A 10,085-nucleotide genomic window follows, 5' to 3' on the forward strand; every position below is an offset into this window, starting at 1 on the left:
CATACATGGAAGATCAGAACGGCGAGCTGGATGCAGGGACGTCACTGGTGGTGGTCGGGTGTGCTGGATATCTTGATAGATTGAGGTCTCCAGGCATCACCCCCAGGAGGAGTAGGGGAAATAAAATGTACAATTAGGCATAGTAGAGGAGGCTATTGGCAGTGCTAAAAGCTAGGTGAGTACAATATGAAGTGCAATCTGCAAGCTCCGGCAGATATGGCTATGGCAGCATCAGTAGGAGGGAGAGGCAAGTGGGAATGCCGGCATGGGGAGTCCCTGAAATGTCAGCACTCCAGTTCCACAAGAGATTGCAAAGCTAGAGTGACAGCACTGACAATCCAGTTCATCCAAAGCCAATGGCACCGATCCCCACCCAGCTCTACACCTCACACTACAGGTCTGCCTGGGAGTGAAGAGTTAGCTAGGGCTAGAACTAGTGTCCCTATACGCTAAACTAAACAGGTGTGTTTTTAGTCTGGACTTGAGTTTTTAGTCTGGACAGAGTACGTTACTGACACACACATCTTCTTCGCAATGTTGCACACCTCTTTAAAATTTGCCTTTGTGATCTCCGATTGCCTCAATCGGACATCATTAGTGCCGACGTGGATAACTATCTGAGAGTATTTACGTTTACTTTTAGCCAGCACTTTTAAATTTGCCGAGATGTCGGTCGCTCTGGCACCCGGGAGACAATTTACAATGGTCGCTGGAGTCGCTACTCTCACGTTTCTTAGAATAGAATCACCAATTATTAGAGCACTTTCAACAGGCGTCTCAGTGGGAGTTTCACTGAGTGGGGAGAACCTGTTGGAAACGCGGATAGGCGAATGGTGCCGGTGTAAGTTTGGTTTGGATTTGCGACTATGCCGCCGGGTCGTCACCCACTCGCCTTGCTGCGAAGGCTCTGCTGCCGGAGCAGGGGGAGACTTACTGGCTATCGCGGACATATCAGGAGCCGCTAATACTGAGTCAATAAAACTCTCATTCTCCTGAATGTTATGTAACGTCCGGATACGTCCCTCTAACACTACAATCTTCTCCGTCAGTCTAGCGACTAACTGACACTTCTCACATGTATAAATACCGCTAATGACTGGAGAAGAATAGCTAAACATATTACACTCAGAACACGGAACAGTAGACATGGCGTTGTACTTACGTAAACTGAGGCTGTAAGGCTGGAAGCACCTTCTTAATTGAACGAAGATCGTGGGTCGGTACTTGCGTAGGTGATTAATCCGTCGGGGTCTGGGAAATTTTATTTATTTATTTTGGAGGATTATTAATCTTGCGAAGCTTTTTCCCAATGACTTAACTCGAATTATTATTTAGGTGATATCTATGGTTTCAAAGTTCGCGCGCTAGCAGTCAGTATCACTCTCGCAGGAAACAGGAAACAACGGAAATGACCACGTGTATCCCTTACATTTTAAGACAGGAAATATAAAATAATATAAATTATATAAAATATAATATAAATATAAATATATAAAATATATAAAATATAAAATAACCATTTGTCATTTATTTTCTATTAATTTTTCATGTTCACTCATGCGGCTCTGTCATTCACTAATGACTTGGATTTTTCATGCCGACTGACATCGTTCCTTCCCCGTGGGAGACAAATCTTACAGAACGCGTGACCCATCCTGCTCCTCTTCAGGAAAGTAAATTCGTCATCTTCGTCATCACCCCTTAAAACAATTACTGAAGCGAGACGGCGCACGCGTTACGGCGACAGATTTAAATTGTGAGTGCACTATATCTCGTCGCAAATGGTGCTTAACCACGGCGGGTCTCAAGCACAGGAGACTCCCAATTTCTAAATGACACACCCTTGGCTCACAGCGCAAAGTTGTGTTAAACTTGCTTTGTCTAAAGCAGGCACACACATACGAGTATGATCCTGATAGGTAACTAAGCTATCGGTCTTATGTCCAAGCGCAACATAATTTAGGTTAGAACCTCATAACAAGTATTCCCGTTCGCTAATAGAGAGATCTCTCCCAGGATATATAGAAACGGAGACACTCGTCCGAATTGAACCTGGAAACAAAGCGCTACATCTGAGAATCTCGTCAGACATAGGGTTAAAGTTTACTGCAGTTTAATACGAAAGAACTACAATGAAATCACCGAAAATAAAACAAAATAATATAACTACTAATAATAGAAATAAAAATAACTATAATAAGCCCATATGATCCCGCTTAAATGCCTTCAGATTGCCATGAGTGCGACTTTTGCAACCAGTTGACAGTAGCGCTTCTTCACTGCACGTTCGGTCATAAAAAGTTTAAATTGTGTGCTCAGAATAAGTTTAAACCTTGTGCCTTGTGATTATTAACCAATTTTTATGCTGAATGGTCGGCTCAAACTCAATTGCGAAACACCGTGAGTCTGTTAATGTGTGACTTAAATGGAACTCATTAATAACCAGTATCACGTAATAACCTGGGTTAGAATAGAAGGCTTGTCCAACGAGCTGCGTCACCAGGTAATGTAAACGATCGGTAGCGAAGCTCCCCTCACGGCCAATGAGAGAGAGTCTCGCGATATTTCAGGCGAATTTGAGGTTTCAGAGCGTAGATCGCACAGGCAGGGATTCTTGTGAGCACTCAATGAACGGAGGCTGAAGTTGTGTAAAAGACATGCATTTATTCCTATAACTAACATAAGACAGACATTACACCTAACAAACAATAAACACGAAATAACGGAGTGGACACAAACAATGTAATCATGAAAATGCAATGACCAGATTTAAAATGAGTAACCTTAAAAGGGAAAATACTGTTCTGCAAAGCAAGCAATTTGTGGAAATACTGTCCTAAAGTAATATAGCAGGTGAATAGGAGTTTAGGTTGTTATAAATGAAAGGAAGTTTGTTTACTTGGTTGCAGAGTGGGGGGGGGGGGGTCTTGGCAGTTGGTTGCGGAGGCTGATGAGCTGATGGGTGATGGCACTCAGGGAGGCGCGGTGTTTGCAGCGGTTGTTGGAGTGGAGCCCCTCTGATTCCCTCTCCTGGTGAAGCTTGGGCTTGGTTGCAGTTCTCTGTCCAGCTGGGTCTTCACTGATAGGCTTCAGGAGGGCTTCTTGTGGGCTTCTCTTCTCTTGGGCTGATGTTCTCTGCCTCTCTTCGTGCTGATGGTCTTTTGTTTTCTCCTCCCTTCTGTTTCTCCTCTCCTGGCTTTGTTCTGAGGTGCCAGGTTTTATAGTGTAAAGTTCGTGAATAGGAGTGACCAGGAATTCGACTCCTGGACCAATGGCTGACCATCCATTTGGCGGGCTTTCGGAAGGGGGTCTGTATCAGTCCTTTTGAGATTTATGACCAGAGTGATTTCCCTTGTATTGATGATTTTCGTTAGGCTGGTGTAACTTTTGATATATTCACTTTCGTGGTAACCACTGACCAGATTTGGAAACTGGAGTGATTTTCCATCGGTTTGATACCAAACATGCCATAGCAGCCTAGCGGTTCACACCTCATACCATCTGTAATGATTAATTAATGATTACTTATATTATGTCGTTATGTTATATTACTCACACCTTATTTTATGCCTCACAATCTATATAATTGTAAATATACTGTGTAGCTGCTGGCGCGTTCCAAACTAAATCTCATTGTACTTACAATGTCAATAAAAACATCCATCCATCCTTCTAGGCAGGCCAGTGTCGCCTCCATCCTTCCTGAAGTCAGTGATTCCTTTGTCTTTGTGCTGTTTAGTGCCAAATTGTTTGCTGAACTCCAACCTATCAGTTTCTGGACCTCATCTCTGTAAGCTGACTCATAAGAACCAAAGAGATTTACAAATGAGAGGAGACCATTCGGCCCATCAAGCTCCTTTGAGGAGAACTTAGCTAATAGCTCAAAAATCTTATCTAGCTCTGATTTAAAAGAACCCAGGGTTTTAGCTTGTGTTACAATAACAGGAAGACTATTCCATACTCTAACTACACGCTGTGTACAGAAATGCTTCATCAAATTCGTTTTAAAATGTTCTCCAGCTAATTTCCACTTATGGCCACGAGTTCTGGTATTTAAACTAACATTGAAATAGCCATTTGGCTGAACAGCATCCAGACCTGTTAGAATCTTAAACACCTGGATTATGTCCCCCCTTAGTCTCCTTTGCTCGAGGCTAAACAGATTCAGCTCAGCTAACCTCTCCTCATTAGACATTCCTCTAAGACCAGGAATCATTCTCGTTGCCCTACGTTGCACCTTTTCCAAGGCAGCAATGTCCTTCTTAAGGTATGGTAACCAAACCCGCACACAATATTCTAGGTGGGGTCTTACCAAGGAATTATATTATCGTAGCATCACTTGCCTTGTCTTAAACTCCACACACCTAGAGATGCAATGTGCCTTCTCGCGTGGTGTTCCTGCAGAGGGAGTCTGTGAGTGCTGGAGATTGGGGGAGGGGGCAGTGTGGCTATGTCTGCTCTGTGTTCCTCCAGACGAGCAAAGAAGCTGTTTAGCTCCTTTGCTAAAAGGGCGTTGCTGTTAACAGTGACGGTGTTGTTGCCTTTGAAGTTTGTAATGTGTTGTATTCCCTGCCACACCCACTGTGGGTTGTTGTATGTGAAGTAGACCTCTATTTTCTGTTTCTCTGCCTGCCTGGCAACCTTGATGCCCCTATTCAGGTTAGCTCTGGCTGCACTCTGTGTTCTTGACTGCGCTGTCTTGTCCTGTAGTATTGTATTGTTGCTCTTGTGTTTATCTTGCACTTTCTCCCTCTGTTTGTGCTCCTTTCACTCTGTATAGTTCTATCTTGCCCGCACTTGTGTCATCTTGTGTTGTTTCTGTTTTTCTTCTTTGTGTTGCACCGTGGTCCAGGAGGAACAATGTTTCCTTTCACTGTGTACTGTGTATATTGCTGAAATAACAATAAACCCACTTGACCACCTGCCTCAATTCATCCTGAAGAGTTTTCCAATGTTGTTCAAAGGTCTGTTTGTTTCGAGTGAAGGACACGCCCCTGGACGTGCTGGATAAGGGGACCACAGATCAGTGTCCTCAGTCCTGCTTCTCCCTTCAAAGCTGAGAGGAAGATGACCCGCCTGCTGCTTCTGGTTTTGGCTTATGGAGCTCTGCTTATCTCCACAGAGGCCCAGCAAGATTACCACAGTCTCCCTGCACTCACAAGACGGCCATTAAACTCGCAGTCGAAAATGCTCATCAAGGAACCCGTCAGCACATGAATTTCTATAACATCCAGGGCCGTCCGAAGGTAACTGCTGAGAAAGTGTTTACAAAAGTGTGAAACTTTCATCATCTGCAAGCTGAACTAATGAGTATCACATTGATTTTGATGTTTTAATTTCAATGCATATGATGCTTAATGTCTCTTCACAATGAAAGTGATGGTTGTATATCTCAGCCCTGGTCAATTTTACCTTCTCACAGTTTCTCTCTGAATCTGCTGCAGTCAAGTCTGTGACAGTTTGCCATTTTTTGGGTGATTATTGTTTGTTATATTGCCTTTAAAACAGTTGTAGGCAATTTTGTATATAACGTGTTTATGTGATTTAGATCAGCAGTGAATACATTGACATTGAGATTCTCTTGAGAGCAACAAAATGTCCAAAGTCAACTGCAACAGACCATCGGGCTGACTGTATTTTCATGGACAAGAGGGTAAGTAAAGAGTCACTGTGACTGTGAGCATTGGACATATCAGTTAGCAAATTAATTTAGGTTCATGTTAACTTTTTTGATGCCCTGCGGGGGAAAGTTAGCCAACAATAAAGTAACAAATACATAGGTGGCCTCAAAGAGCCAGTTCCTTCACCTTATTCTCAAATTTTAGTAGGTTTACAGGCTTAAAGGCTGGATTACCAGGCAGAAGCAAATGCTAATCATCTGAGGGGTGACCTGTAGATTATGCTTCGAGCTATGAACCCTAGCTGGCCTTATTTAAAGACCTGTGGGCTGTACTACAAAGCGGGTTTTACATACCCAGAGTTAACTCAATCGAGCCAGGTTAACTAAAACTCATTGTTGAAATCAGCCTTAAATGGCAGTGTGGTGTTTTGTGGTGAAAGGGCAGGACTTAACTCTTGTTTTAATTAGAAAGCCAGTAATTAAACCTGGTCAGAGCAGGGTAGATGTGCAGTGTGAATTACCCTTTAAATTTACCTCTTTAAATAGTGAACTACAGGACCACTTAGCTTGATCGGAGGACAGTATTTTAATACAGAGCAGTGTTCAGTTAAACGGGATTTGTTGTTCATACTTTTAGATGAACTTGCTTTGTATAATATAGCCTTATGGTGACCCTGCTTTGGAAGCTCTTTCCTCTAAAATTGTTCTGTGTCATTAAACCCTGCACTCCAGCAGCTCTGCCTTAAATCATTAGATATATCTTTACTACACCTTCTCTCACTGTATTTATTGCCCACCACTCTTTAAATACTGTTTTTGTGTGTCTGTGTGTTTTTGCAGCCATTCATTAACTGTAGAGTTTGCAGCAGACGGTCTGGTAATGATCTTACACATCCATCAAATGACTGTGTACCAAACAAGAAAGTGGATGAAGTAAGTGTAGAGAGTCTTAGCATTATGGAAATGTAACAGGTGTGTGAATTGTGTCTAAACATGTGGTTAAACTTTGATTGTGTTTGTACATGCAAAAATTTGATCAGAGTACTGTTTATTAATGACAATGTTACTTTTAATCTGAACAACAGTGGCAGCACCAAGGAAAAGCTTGGGGGGGGGGGCTCTAGCTCCTCCTCCAATGACCATAGTACCCCCACAGCACCCCCAAAATATTGGTTTCATTTTTTCTTTAACTATCTGTAAAATCTGTATATTGTGTAAGACATTTTTGCGGTTTTTACAGCATACTTGTAGTGTATTTTTTCTTCAAAGTACACATAGAGGCTCTGTGAGCTAGACGTTAGAATTTCATATTTTATCCTATTTTATCCATGCTGTAGCTTATCGTGCTGTGTGCTTCTATACACCATCTACATAAGCTGAAAAGCTAAAGCACCCGGTCTAAATAATCTCACTCCCCTATAGCACCTGTAGCATTAAGTCACTGGCGCTGCCACTGCTGAATAAACGACTCCAATCTGACTAAACCGCTTAACTTTTCCTCCCCATGTTACATTTCAGGACAAACGACGTAATATGTGTCCTTCTGATAAACCTCTTCTCAGACCTAAAACTGCCTTGGCTTCCAAGGACACTAAAGAAGCTGAAGGAGACCGTCTGGCTGTTTCTGATGGCTGATGGTCCTGCAATGTGGACCAGAGGAGGAAACTGGGAGGGAAAATGCTTTGCTTTATATCATGCCCACCCAAAGCCCCCAGTGAGTAAGCCATAGGCGCCGATAGCATGGAAAAACTCCCAAGAAGGAAGAAACCTTGGGAGGGACCAAACTCAAAGGGGGAGCCCATCCTCCTGGGGCCGGCAAAGTGTAGGTGCAGGATCACAAAAAAACTTGACGAGAGAAACGAGAGAATTCGACTGTCCCTCACAAAAACTGTAAAGTTTTAGTGGCTAAATTGCTTTTTCTATGCCTTTTCAAACAGGAGGAGATTTGTTTGGCTATACGTAGAAATTTTCTATACAATTTAGACAGCACAGAATCATTAACCTACTTTAATGCATTTATTAATACAACCACATATTTCACACATTTTGACATCAGTCATGCAGTGAAGATACAGTCTCTTTATTTCTTGACGCCAACCCTCCCCATTAATCCGGGCTTGGGACCGACACCTAGTTGAGCTGGCTTTCTCCCTTAAGTGGCTGGGTTAGGCTAAACTATGTACATATTTATGAAGACTACTATAAATTTATAAAGACCTCCCTAAATATGTAGTCTAACAAAACGCAGTTTAAAGAAGGTAGCCTACCTGGTAAACAAAGAAATTAAAAGGCCCACAGCATATAATCGGGCTATATCCAAGCAGTTTTTAAGAACGTAACCTACATGGCGAAATTGAATTACTTTCTGGACCAACAAACGCAACCAGACATGAACATTATGCACCTTCCTAGTCTTGATGTATGTCGTCATACAGATGAGGACGTTAAGGCAGCCTTTAGGTCCGACCCATCATGCACTGCAGTTTTTTGCAAATTCCTCAGATGGAAAACCATTAAATACCTCTTCTATTACCTTATATTACCTTATATTCATGTAATAAATATACAAATATCAATTAGTTGGAAATCAGCCAGACAGACGTAATTACTACAAATGGTTTCCACTGTATTTGTGACTCTGAGTGCCGCAGGCTTGGATGCAGTGCCGCACCATTTTGTAAGTAAATTAATAAATATTAATGAGACATCACCTACCACCCTGCAAAAAAGAAATTTGCCGCTCGTCCCCCTGCACATGAACCAACATGGCTGTGTCAACCAGCGGAGCTCCGGAGCCTCTGGAGAAACACGCGGCAAAAAAGGCTCGCATACGGTCTTCCAGAGTTTGGGAATACTTCAGTCATGACACCTTTTCTGCGCCTCTACTGTAGCTGGCGTTAATGACGCTGTTTCAGCCATTTTATATTTTCTGTTTACTTATTCTGTCATGTAAGACTGAGACAAATTATCGTTTACGACTATTCTTACACACTGTAGCCTGACTTGCTGACTTAAGTAAGCTTAACTATAAGCTACCTTTGCTAGTGTTTGTGAATAACATGTTTCTCTAGTTATGAAATTATTCCATGTTTTAGCATCTGTTTCAACATTAAAGTCAAATTGGTATATTGAAATATGTAAAAACTATTGAACTATTAGCTTAAGTCTAACATAGAAAATCCTACTGAATCTCTTAAGATTTTCCTTTTTTGTTAATGCACTAATGTTTAAGAAGTGTCTTAAATTGAATTTCAGATTTGTGTGTGGGTGGGAGTGGGTGAATTGTATTAAATTCATACATTCATTCTTTTGGCTCAGACATTACTGACCTAAAACAAATTGAGGCATTGGGTAAGTGCTTAAATTAGCTACTAAATGGCAAAAAATATTCTAAATATCACATTTTCCATTCTTCGGTATAATTTTAATGAATCACCTATGCTGCCAAACATTAACGCATAGATTGTCACAACACTCTATGTTTTAGTTCTTCTTTATGTGTATAGGACGGTGTGATGGTTCTGGTGGTGGGTGTGGCCGACGCTGCTCGCGATGTTTGGCTATGCTGCAGTCCCAGGGACCAAGTTGGAACACATTTCCACCTTCAAGCTTAGGTGGAAAAACGGCACCGAGACCCAGCAGCAGGACAACTTCTTGTCCAGACAACCAGCCCTGCTTCATCATTGAAGTAAGCCCTGTGAACAGGAGCGAGATGTACTTCTGCAGTGGATGTTATAGCGGAAAGAACATCCCCATCCTCACGTCTGCCGGAGTGCCCCCTCAAGTGGGTGTGTGACTTAACTCGATGGATGAATTGGACAGAATGTACTGTTACTAGAGGTCGACCGATATGGGTTTTTCAAGTCAAGGGTCAGGCGATGGCCGATATATGCTGCTGATTTTTTTTGGCCGATAATTGGACGTTTTCCCCTCTATTTGCATGGTAAAATATCACACTAATAATAACAAACGATACACAAAATTTCTCAATTTAGCATTTATTGAATACTCAACTTGGAAACAATAACACATTTATAAACAATAAAAATAGCAGCATCAGAATCTCTGTTAGTGCACAATATAGCAGCAAACTCCTCATGTTTGACGGAAGGAAATTTGTAAACAATACAAAAAGGAATAAGCATGTTATCTTTAGTTGTAATCCCACTTCCAGTCCCTGAGTCTTACTCACCACACTCATACTTCACAGCAAACAGACAGCAGTTAATTAACCAGAAGAGAAAAATGCAAAAACACAACAGAACTTGTAAATAATAACAAACTAATAGACAATAAAAATAGCAGCATCAGAATCTCTATTAGTGCCAAATATAGCAGCAAACTCCTCATGTCTGACGGAAGGAAAATTTGTAAATACACAAAGGAATGAGCACATCTTCAGTTTTAATCCCATTTCCAGTCCCTGAGTCTTCCTCATCCCACAAGCAGGCAAGGCATGTCACCC

This window comes from Brienomyrus brachyistius, unplaced genomic scaffold (genome assembly GCF_023856365.1).
Source record: "Brienomyrus brachyistius isolate T26 unplaced genomic scaffold, BBRACH_0.4 scaffold145, whole genome shotgun sequence".
NCBI classification, from domain to species: Eukaryota; Metazoa; Chordata; class Actinopteri; order Osteoglossiformes; family Mormyridae; genus Brienomyrus; species Brienomyrus brachyistius.